This window comes from Ammospiza caudacuta, chromosome 6 (assembly GCF_027887145.1).
Source record: "Ammospiza caudacuta isolate bAmmCau1 chromosome 6, bAmmCau1.pri, whole genome shotgun sequence".
NCBI classification, from domain to species: Eukaryota; Metazoa; Chordata; class Aves; order Passeriformes; family Passerellidae; genus Ammospiza; species Ammospiza caudacuta.
In genome coordinates, this window is record NC_080598.1 from 24,859,018 (window position 1) to 24,871,520 (window position 12,503).

Below are 12,503 nucleotides of genomic sequence, written 5' to 3' on the forward strand. Positions count from 1 at the left end.
TGCTGCCAAAATCTTTTAACAAATGTTAGTGTTATTTTTACTTTTCCAGGGAATATTTAATGAGCATCAAATATTCATAGAGGATAGGTAATATTTAAACGACATCTTTAAAGGACTAAAAATTAAACTCTCTCACAGTGATTACTACATTAAGGCCTACAATGCATTTTCTTTAGGCACAAACTGTCTCCAAGGTGATGTCAAGAAAAAAGATTTCAGAACTCTCAGTACTATTTGTATGAAAGCTCATACCCGAACCTCTCTCTTGGATAGCCTTCATGTTAGCCTCCCTCTGCCTGTAATCAAACAGCAGCTATTCTCATTCTCACTCATTATTTTATTTCAACAGTCTGATCACTATTTGTAAAAGAGAACACAGGTAATGTTACAGGAGATCTAATGCAGACTGTGTGATTATATAATATTTTAAGATGTTAAGACAATACAACTATGCTTAAGAATCTTTCAGTAAAACAATGGTGTGGGGTTTTTTGAAAAAAAAAAAGTATTTTGCCAACCACTCCAACAAGAGGAATAGAAATTTTCCTCTTCTTTTTATGTTTCTTCCCTTATTTCTATCAAACAGATGCTTTGAATACCTCAGGAATGTTATTGTGTACACTGGGAAAGAACTGCCATGCTTCCAAGCATACTAAGCTCTTAAAGGTACAACTACTAAAATCAGAAGACTAGGGGATGTAAGGTGCAGTACAGAAAAATACAAGTATGCTTGTTTATAGAATATAAATCTCAATAATGGATACGAGCTACTGAAGGAGGCTATTCTCTTGTAGGGACACAGTCTGTGGTAATTGGGAGTGGGGCTGCAGCTATGAAAAGCAGGTGAGCAGCATTGACAGCAATGAGCCATGGAGTGCCCAGGGGCACTGACCCATCACCAAAGGGAACACAGGGCACACAGGTGCAGTGCATAAACATCAGGGGTATAAAAGGCTGGGCTAAAGAACAAGAAAGGCAGATGCTTGAAGCTTTTTGATGTGGTGTTGCTCTGCATAGGTTAAAGCTGTCTGGTATTGTATGGTGATACTCTGTGTATTGTGGCTGTCTCGACTTGATATTATCTCAATTTATATTTCAAATTTACTACTGTTTGTCTGAAAAAAGAAAAGAACAAGAAACCACAACTGGAGTGAAACTACATGAAAGTTGCGATGGCTGAGAAGTAAGAAGAAAATTAAATACCTAAAATAATAGACTACTATAACCAAAGCAGGTGTACAAAATACTAACTTCCCAGATTCCCAATAAATATCTCAAAGTTTTTAGGAAGCTTCTTATAAAGTTTATATTTCTTTTTCCTTTTTCTTTCTTATGTCTCTAAACTAGAGGAAACACTGAGGTTCTTGATAGCTAATCCTGACTTTGTCTTATTTAACCAGTGCTCAGTCAAATTATTCTATCTTCTCATCTGTCATGTCTATGTGTTGCTAAAGTAAGGATAGCAATCTTTGATGCTTGTAAACACTTATTTTTAATGGGAGAAGGCAATGTTTGGTCTACTCAACTAATTTTATCTTCTTCACTTAGAAGTTCCGAATGAAATCGGACTATAAGATTTAATTGACAGTTTTTGAATTGCTAGAGCATAGACAAAGATACCCTGGCTATCCTGGAAGTATTTACTTTCATTTGCTCAGTAAGCCAAAATTCATAAAGTGATGAAGAAGAAGGTGGAGTCTCCAAAATGCTCTAACAAAGAGTTGATTTTGCTATTACTGGAGGTGCTGAGAAAATTCCTCGTATAACTGAGCCAGGGAGGAGCATTTAGTCAGACTTTTTGTTTTGATCTATTTTTATCTCCAGCAGTCAGTGGGACAGAGGGGGACCACAAAGAGCAAGACCAGAGTTCTTGCCCAGGAATATTCTCTCTTCCTTCTAACACTTTGGGAGACAAGAGTAGGAGTCCTGGAAGCACCTTTGGTAAGTACTTGTTTTCTACAAGCGTGACAGAGTGAGTGGAAACAGAACAGGTGGGAAAAAATCCCCAGAGTAGACTCTAAGTACATCCTTCCCTGACAAATTTTATTTTACAAAACATGGGCGAGTCATTTTATAACACTTCTCTTTTCTGCCTGTTGCTAGTAACTTATCTGAGATGATACAGTGATTGCAATCATTTTGGAGAAACAACTGTGGTTTTTTCCTCTCATGAGGGATAAAAATGTGAGAGAGGGGAAGTGAAAGGTGAAGCAGCAAAAAGAAAGAGAAAAGCTGATAGTTTCAAGAGACCACAATAAGGATCTTCCTGTTTGAGCACACTGTAGAAAATGAAATTGTTCTTTAATTTCTTTCCTTGGCTATGGTTCTTGCTCTATATTTCCAATCTATTCCTAGTTGGGAAAATCTTCAGGAACTAAACACTATGCAGAACAATAATGACAAAGAGATTTACCTTAATATCAGGTAAGTTAGCTATGGAGTACTAAACACTACCATTTCTGTAGTCTAGGTGAGATATCCTATATTTATAGAGCCCCACAGAGACAAAGTGAGACGTGGTGTTTTCCAAGCCTGCATATTAAAGACATTGCCATTTTTATTTAAGAGGTTCTTGTTTATCTTCTTGCATTCCACACTACAGGAAAATCTTGGCAAGAAGGTGGAGATATGTGATTGTCACATTCAGTGAAATATAGTCAAGGGGTCTGCTGCTGTGAGGACTTTGGTTAGAACTATCAGCCAAGCACACCTAAAATAAAGGGTTTGGCTCCCCAAATAGTCTTTCCTTTTATGCACATGTATATATAGTTCTTATTCAGATGTTATCATACAGCATCAGCCTCCTCACAACCACAAGGTGCTAAGTGATAAAGCTCAGTGAATAGGTTGGGCATATGCTGAGATATCCATGATTTCCACCTGTGAAGGAGGAACTTTTCACTTTTAGAGCCCAGCTACTACTAGCTGTAACAACTTTGTATTTATTTGAGATGCTCTAGGCAAATTATAGAGTATATTGACTTTTACAGGTTGCATTGTGAGTCTTGCATGTGCTGTGATTGTTGGGAGACTTTGATTATGTGGACTTAAAATTTTAACCACACAAAGACAATAAATTGGCAAATTTTCAAGTTTTGTTCAACAAGCTTTAAGTGTCCTTGAATCAATAATTTAATTACTAAATTGCCAGGAGACTGGTAAATTCCCACAATTTTTTACCGTTGGAATAGTCCAATGTTTTATAGGGAGAGATTTTGTATTGCAAAGAGAGGAAAAAGGGAAGGGCAAATGCATTCCTAGACAAGTAAACTACTGAATGTTTATTGCCTAAGATATAAATAATCATGGGGAAAGCAATTTTGTAGCTCCCTATCAATCTTCTTATTAAAAACAGCTAATAAAAGACTACAATAATCAGACTGATCCATGCAATGGGACAGAGAATTCTTTATGCCTGCAATGATCATCAAAAGTACTGTTCCCTTTATGGTAGGAGCAGGATCATTGTTTTGCCATTAGCCTCCTATAGAGGTAGCTGAAGAGCTGCCAGTTACAGTGCTGAGTCATCACTCTTTGTGTGACTTGGACCAAGATCCATAGATTTCTTGAACAGGCATTCAAAGCTTGAGTTATGCAGCTCACTTACCATGCAGCTGGTTTTCTCCTAGGCTCTTTTGCAGTATATGTTGGACTTCTAGCAGAATAAAATCACCCTGGTGACTTTCCAGGGACAGAAGATCTAGAGAAGGAAGGTGTGGAAGTACTGGGTGTTCATACTGCCCAATCCACATGGGCACTAGAGCCAGCTGGCACAGACAAGAAAATGGAGCAAGACTGCCAAAAAAGCAATTCTTCTCTAAGCTGAAAATACTAAAAGGCATTTGATGGGAGGCATATAGTGAAAAGAAGCTTGCTTTTTGCCCTGCTTATCAAGCAGGGCTAATCATAGTGAAAATGTTACTTCATACCTTCACAGATACTTCTCGTCTTACCTAAGCCATGAACCTGTTCTATCTACAAAGATTTAGAAAACAATACTTGCCTCTATCAATTTGCTTACATTTTTGGATAATATCTGTGACAAGGGTGCTATCTTAGCTTGGATAATTCTGAAGAATTTATTTCATTACCCTTTGGTTACAGCAATTTCTAGTTCAAGAATCCCATATTTCACTGCAGCAATCTCACCTTTACATTGTGCTATTTAGCTCAAGCATTGGAAATTGGGCAAATTTGATATAGCTACCCAGTGCCCTAATGTAGGTGAACAGGGAGGCTTTTCTATTTTACTGGTGGTATAAATGCTTTTGACCCATCTTGTTCATTGATGTCATCTCTTAAATGATTACAGAGAAAAGTTACCTGAAAATGACTGCATAACTTCTGAGTATAATGGAGACAGGGAATGGATTTCTCTAATTCTTCTGGGTATACCCAAGGGTTCAATTGCATCATTTGAACAGCTCCCTCAGGCAGAGTGTGAAGGCCAGTGCTTTTGCTCTGCTACCCTCCACTCATCTGTTTTGGATTCCTGTTCATACAGGTATTACTGGCAAGTCGCTAAAGCCAGAATCATCTTATGACACCAGATTTTGTGTATGCCTCTTACACAGACATGATAGACTCTTAGGATATAATACAGATCCCAGATGATCTCAACACCTTCAGCAGCACAAATCAGAGTGAAAACATTAATGTTTATCATCCAGTCTATTACTGTCAAACTCTGCCTCCAGCAATGCAAGTTCCACAACATTAGCAGTAGCATTTACATCAGGCAGTTGTGTGAGGTCTTTGTGTGTGTCCTCAAGCATTTTAGAATATAAAGAAATGTTGATCCATGCCAGAGGATTCTGTGCTGGCGTACAGGATCATACTATATGAAGCTAATAAGATCAAGTTCACACACTGATATCTTCTCAAATGAAATCTTATTAAGGGAACTTTCTGAAAATAAGGGCTATACATGAGGTTTTAGTTCAGGCAGTTCTCTATTAATTTTGAAGCTCTTAGCTCTTACACACTTGTTATTTTTTATTGATTAATTTTCATTAATGCTGCACAAACACTGAAAAATCATGTGCTTACGCAGCTTACAACTTATGTATGATACTAGGTATCATTAGAAAATTGTCGTCTCCTGCTGTGCGGAATCCTGAGTAGGGAGACCCTTCCTTTACTTTCATGTATCAATTTCTCTCCCTGATTATCCTAGTCTCAGTAAACTAAGATTCCATCTTAGAGAAAGAAGTACTTACATTCAGAGATGTAGTAAAATTATTTGGCAAGGCTCCTAACCTAGGTGTTAAATGCTGTCTGCTCTTTACAAAGTAACATTCATTGGAAACACATAGTTCTTACATTCTATTGCCTTTGGATTCGGCAATTGATGGAAAGCTAAGAGATCAGCACTGTCAGAGGCAAAAAAAAAAAAAAGGCAGTTTTTCTGTACAACAGACATAGTTCTTAAAGCATGTAGTTATCTGCTAAGGAAGAAATACTCAAATAAGTAGCAGGAATACTTTAAATAATTGGAAAGGTTTGATTTCTTGTGCTTCAGCAAAGCTATCTTTTTCATGCTCCCATCAGCAGTGTAGGTATTCAATGAGGAAATTAAATTGTTGATGATATCAATATTATCGCTTTATCCTGATTTCTAGTTGTGTGTTAAATATCTGATAGAAATGTATCTGCAGGTACTCTGTTGTTCCAGCTTTCTTCATCTCTTGAGACGGCTACTTATCAGAGAAAACTTTTGTAGAGATTTGGTGGCTGCTGACACAGGTTCACACCCCATGTTAATCCTGACATGTGAATTTTAGCTTAAAATTTCACTAGAAAATATTTTAAAACCTTCTGCCTTTTGGTCCCTGATAGCAGAAAATGTTTTTCATAGGTCCCACTGTTGATTTTGAGTAAAGTATACATTCTGTGTTCATATCTGAGGTATATAACAAACAGACTTGCATTCTGTGAGGAGCAAGGTCACAGGGATGTTTAGTTGATAAATGCTCTGTTTTGATGCTTTAAGTTCTTAACTCTGCTGCTTTGTCTCTAATCCACTTTTAAACCTGGGCTGCTGGGGGAAAAAGCTGCTGCTTCTGTGCTAGGAATGTCAGACAAGTGGATTAGCATGAGAAAAAGTTATCTCTTGATTTTCCATTTCCCAGTTTATCATATAACAGGGGAAATATTACAACTAATCCTTTAGCCTTTTAATGGGACTAAAAATGCATGTAGCTCAGATGCAACCCTACTCAGAGTGGCTGTCACATACTCTTTGGGTTGGTTTTGGTTTTTGGTTTTTTTTTTTTTTTTTTTTTTTTTTTTTTCCAAGGGGAAATGTTTAATGATTACATTTGGTGTAACTTTGCTTTTGGTGGATCAAGTCCTGCCTATCTAAACAAGTGCATTGGTTAAGAAGTCTTTGCAAGCAAGCTCCTGACTGACAGTTTTCCACTCTCTACTTTAGTGCCCTTTGGTGCATAGTTCTTCTGATGGGTTCTGTGTGCTGGCAATTAGCCTGATTAAAAACCCATTGGAGAGTTTCTAAGGTGACAGCTTAAAAGTTTTAATGCTCCCTGTGATTTGTGAAAAGGCATGCATGCTGCTCTCAAAACACCTGAGAGATTATTTAAGATGTGGCAAGCCCAAGTATCAAAATACAGGAATGCCAAAGAAGGAATTTGTCCTCTCCAAATGTTCTTGGCAAAAAGAAAATGCTCAATGTCAGTAAGGAACATTCACTGTTGTCACATTCACAGTAACAAAATGATGACTACATCAGATTATATTTGTATAGCTCAAATTCTTGCAGGCTTAGACCTGCAGGAGCCATTTCTGTGCATTAGAATAGATCAAAGGTTTGTTACAATTTTGTTGCAGATGTATGGTCATACAGAGGCTGTCTAGAAGGTAGGACTTGGACAGAGCACATATTACGGAAATGTTCCCTCTCCACCTCTGTCATTTCTGAACCCAGTCTCAGTCTTGGCTCTAAGCAGGCCTCTCTCTGGGGTACTTGAATTCTCCTGTAGTGTATGATTAGAGATTTTTTCACGAATGGGATGGGACTGCTGGGATACATTCCTTGAGCTTTTATTGCAGCATGAGCCTCATTACATGGTTGAGACAATATAAAGATGGCAAAGGCTCATGTACAACCAGCAGCAGCCAAAGATTTCTTTGTTACAGATCATTTAAAAAACTTTCTAGCCAATAGCCCATTGCTAAAGCTTACAGAAAATTATTCTGGCCAGTTACTAAAAGTACACGTACACCTGCTTCACACAATGCTTGCTTGTCTGCTTTTCTATTAACAATACACAATACTTCATTATTAAGCTTAAAACCTTCTACTATTTTGCTAACCATATTTTTCTGCAGTCTTAAGGTCTATCTTAGCCAAGCCTAAAGCTCAAGCTATTGTTTCATGTCCTTGCTTGCTGTACTATTGTAACTTTTCTACTTTTAGACTTCGCAGCTGCGGCCAGTTCTGAGTATTCTGTTTTTTGTGTTTCTAAGGCCTGATTTTACAGCTTTCTGGAAATCTTCTTAACTTTAGTATTTCCTACACTTCTCCCTCTCTAAACTAAAAAGAAACCCTCTTAACTTCGTCACTTATTAACTACCTTGTGTTACATAGCTCTGCTGTAATAAGTATTTCTTTTTGCTTGTTTGAGGCACCTCTCTTGTTTAAGAGTTGCTATTTTACACCACAGCAATTTTAATGCTGTAAAAGATCTATTCAAAGAATGTAAAATCTGACAGTAGTTACTATTTATGGCTTTCCTCACATGAAGCACCATTTGTGTTTGGAGGTTTTTTCATGAACGGGTCTACTTTTACCATTTCCCACATGAAGAAAATCTCTAATACCCTTGTTTGACTCTTCATTTTCTGGTGACCTAAAGGCACCATATGCTACTAAGATGATAAAAAAAACCATTTTTGATGGATTAACTGTTGAGAACAAGCTAAGGTTATTTATTTAAAATAAATGCTGAAAATCAAGCCTTTTATCTGAAGTGGGATGAAGTGCGCCTTGGGAGACACTTTTTTTGTGGTGTATTTGCAAATGGTTTATAATATTTAGGGAAGAGTGTTATACTAATTAGGAAATTACCTGCATAATAAAAAAGAGATGTTAAAAAGGAAGCAAAAAAAGAAAAAAACTTGTAATATTATAGTACTATAGGTTTACTGGGAAGTTAACAACCCATCAACCAGATTTTATTCCTTACCTTTCATCCATGTCTTTTCCTTTTTTTCAACACAAGAGATTGAAATTAATCAGGATATCTATCCAAACAGAGTACACTCATCACCTTTGAAAAAAAATTTTGCACTACCTGGCCAGTGCTTATTTGCAGACAGTAAAGACCAATCCAAAACATATGAATAAATATTTTTTCTAAACCTAAGCTGGTAGAGGTTCTTGTCTTACTGTAATTCTTCTTACCTCTCTCTCTCATTTGAAGAAAGCAGAACAAATGGCATCCTTAAATTTCCCTGCCTATTTTGTTCAAAGAAACTCACAATTTATTAGGAGTGGTTTGTTTTCCCCCACTACTTCCTTGCATTATTTTCATTCTTTTGTCTGCCTGCTATGATAATCACTTTTCATAAGGGTGAGACTAAGGGTGTCATTAGTTACCAAAAAGAGAAATCCAAAACATCCTATATATTGGATGCACCTTTTTCTACTTTTTTAAAATCAGAACTCTCCAAGAACTTTTACTACTGTTCAAACTTTATCTCAAATTAATTTTAAAAGTAAAAAGCTTGTGTTTGCTGACAAAAGCTTGTTTCTAGTCATGAGGATAACTGCTATTTCACTTAAAGATGAACTATGTAAATTTATTCTCTCTACATTCCAACAGGAAAAAAAAATAAATAGCCTTCTAAATAAGGGTGAGAGAAGAGAGTAGAAGGGAATGGCAATTCACCAAACCAATGAATAATAACAAATATGGCAGCAGCATTTTAAAAGTCTCATGTCTTTTCTAAATAATATTCTTAAAATGAATTTGTCACAAAGTTGTACTTCAGGAAAGAAACACTCATTTTGCTTTGTGCACGAGAAGGGAATATGTTACCCCATATACTTATATCACATTAATCAGTCAAAACAATATAAACTTCTGCTACTCGTGCTATCTGCAGACCTATAGAAATTAACTACTAGCTAAATCTAACTGTTCATATTTAAATTAGTGAAGGTTTATTATACATCTAGTATAGTTTGTTAGCATGGAATTCTGTCTTATCCAACAACACTATAGAAATATATGTAATAATACTATATCTATAATAATACAGCATAAAGATATTTATATATAATGCTATTAAGAAAATGTCTTGCATTACTGTGCAAAAATCAGTTGAACCTTAGAAATGTTGGCAAAATGGTGTAGAGCAATAGGAAAGGGAGTTTTCCCTTCCAGTTCACTGTAGATATCTACAACATAATATTTCAGAAATAATACTGATATAAATTTACATTCAACAAATTAAAAATGAATTGTGAAAACTTCAAGTCAGATTTGGACAAATACAATGTCTGATCAAGACAAATAATTTTACATGGCAAAATGGAGAAAATTTCATTTGTGGCTGCTGGTAAGAGAAACTGGGTATTAATTTTTTTTCATTTAGGAAGCAGTTCAATTTAAGAGAATCAACTTAATTTCAGGCACGTTCTCTAGGTGTTCCATCTTTGCTCAGATTGCCTCTCTCTCAAATATTCACACATAGATGAAGCTGTAAACCCTTTGCAGAAAAACCTCAAGCATAAAGGAAGACAAGAAACACAGGGTAAAAGAATGAAAGACATGATCCAGTTAGATGTACAACTAACCAGGTACCCTTCCAGAATTTAGGCCATCTCTTCAAAGATGCTACTAAGCCACCATTTATTTCTGTCTTCTTTCAGTCTGTCCCTCAAAACCCTAAAATAAATGATGGAACTCTTCCTTTCAGGAAAGGGAATGAAATCTTGAAATCAGAGAACAAAGTCAAACAAACACTCTGAAAAGCAGGTATGATCAAAACCAAGTATATATGGAAAAAACCTGGGAAATTTGGAAAATGGAGTGCTTACAGCCATATGGACTGAGATGAAATGTGGTACAGTGAAAAGGACCAAAACTTTCCAAAATTACTCCAATTCAAATGCTGGAATCAGGAAAGAAATGTAAATAAAGGGTGAGGAGAAGACTTGGAAGAAATTAAATGCTACCAAAAATAAAAGGGAGAATTTAAAAACTAAGAGAGAATCCTAGAAGCAAATGAGATGACAAGAAGTGCAGGGAAATGCACCAAAGCTTGCCCAAATAATCCTCATTGAAATCACAGTACATTTGACAAGAAAATCACCATACTCAGTCCTTCCTTTTTTCCATTTTCTCCAAATTTTATATACTGAGCGTGATGTGGTTTGGTCTGGAATATCCCTTTGGTTATCTTGGTCAAGCCTGAAATGTGCAGCCATGTTCATATGCAAAGTGACTGCTAATTATGCCTGAAGAAAGCTTTATTCAGCCTTCATGCCCTTTACAAGCCAGCCTTTTTCTACCCAACAGACTACACCTATTTTTACAAACTTATTAGATATCCAAAAACACACATGTTTTCTTACTTTTAATCTGTTTATCCATTCTATTATCTGATATTTAGTCTTTGTACCTAAATCAATGTTGTTGTGGTAGCATGAGAATTTTTTTCCACATTGATTTCCCATAGTACTGCAATGTCACTTTAGCTCAAGGTGGAGAAGCCAATATGACGAGAGCAGTAATCCAAATAATAATGAAGGAATTACAAACCAAATTGCACGTAAGAAATTGAAATTATGTTTGAGTTCTTGGGCTATGAACTTTGAGATCAAAACAAAAATGGTTGTTAACATCCAAGGCATCGCATCAAATAATCCATTTCTTGACAAAATCTACATCCTTAAACATGTTAGTGTATGAAATAAGTGTTGGAACCAAACAAATTTTTTTTCCTAGCATCAGCTGAGTCTCCTAATGCTCTGAATGATATTTTTCTTCCAGTGTTCTTATTCTTCCCAGTTAGAGAAAATTATATGTGGGTGGTTGGGGTAGAGAAGGAATGTGTCTTCATATTTCACAGACAAGAATATCTTGAATCAGCCATTTGTCTGACAGTGTCTAAAATGAAAGTTAAAAGCTTCCACTATTAACTATCAAGCGCTTCTTTTGGATATAACTCTAGGTTTTTGTCTACGGTTTAAACCATGAGTGTATCATTTGAGGACTTTAGCAGCTGGAGATAGAGATTTTGTATTTAGAACTTCAAGATTAATATTTCTTCTATTAATTTGTTTGTGTTCCAAATCCATCTAATTTTTCACCACCTACAAGCTTCCTTAAAAATCCTAGAGTGCAATCACTTTTCCATATTTGAAAAAAGAATTTTTAAAAAAATTATTTTATTGAATGTTACCTTTCTGTCAGTGATCAAAGAATATTTTCCTTGGTTTTTCTTTAGGCCATGCCACTTCAGATGATTCACTGATATAACAAACCCTTTGCAGTTTTCCTCAGTGCAAAATCAAACTGGGTTTCTGGAGAGTTAACTTAAAAAAATCTGTGCTGTCTTGTTCCAGTGGAAAGCATTTGTTTCACTGCTTTGTGTTTTGATAGTATCTCCATATGTTTCATGGTATGGATAATGGTCCTTATAATAGTATAATTTGACATTGTATTGACATTCATTTATTTTAAGGAATTTAGTGAGTATAAAACTCCAGTATGCGTGTCAGGTAATGTGAAATGGCACACGGGCATACATGTGAGTATAATCACTGCAAAAAAGAATTTAGTTTCGATAAGTCAACCACAGAAATTCACAAAAAGCATACAAAGGCCCACTTTCCCTTCAGCTCCTAGCATCTCCAGGACTGATGAAAGCAACATGCAAATGGCTATAAATAATAGAGTAAATAGAAGCTAAAATAATTGCACCTGACTTGAGAAACTAAAGAAAAGTTAAACAATCCACGTGAAGTCATAGGACTTAACGCTGCAGCTGAATTCTTCTTCCTGATTCTATAATCAAGTAATGCTCTCATGCTTTCTGTAATTATTATTATTGCCACTCTGTCAGAAAAAAGGTGTTGAGCACTAAAAATTTTGTAAACTTTGTTGGTTCATATCTTAATATAAATAATAGCTTACAGAGTAAAGAAAGTTGGTATGATTATCTTGAAATTGTCTGCTGTAGAGACTAGAGAGAAAATGGGGCCTTGATACATGCTCTGTTCTTAGGCATCCTGGAGTCCCCACTTCATAGGAGGGAAATAGATGAGAAATAGTTCGAAAATGAACTCAATTGACCTTGGCAACAGGAACACTAATGGCTCTAGGAGTGGAGAGCAGGGCAGGCTACTTAATCCTCAGTGTCAGAAAGCAATTAAATGTGCTAATTACCAAATTATGTGTTCAAATTCTCAAAGGCAAGCATAAGCAGCAATGATTAACCATTTTGCAAAGAAATTCTTTCCTCTCTCTCCAACT

At 36.0% G+C, this 12,503-nt stretch overlaps 1 long non-coding RNA gene across 1 annotated transcript; it reads left to right on the forward strand.

Moving 5' to 3' along the window:
- Positions 1 to 1,099: 1,099 nt before the first annotated feature.
- On the forward strand, positions 1,100 to 10,576 carry LOC131559485 (uncharacterized). Its single transcript, XR_009274887.1, has 3 exons — positions 1,100 to 1,183; positions 1,825 to 1,941; positions 9,943 to 10,576. It is a non-coding gene; the product is annotated as an uncharacterized LOC131559485 (long non-coding RNA).
- The last annotated feature ends 1,927 nt before the right edge of the window (positions 10,577 to 12,503 follow it).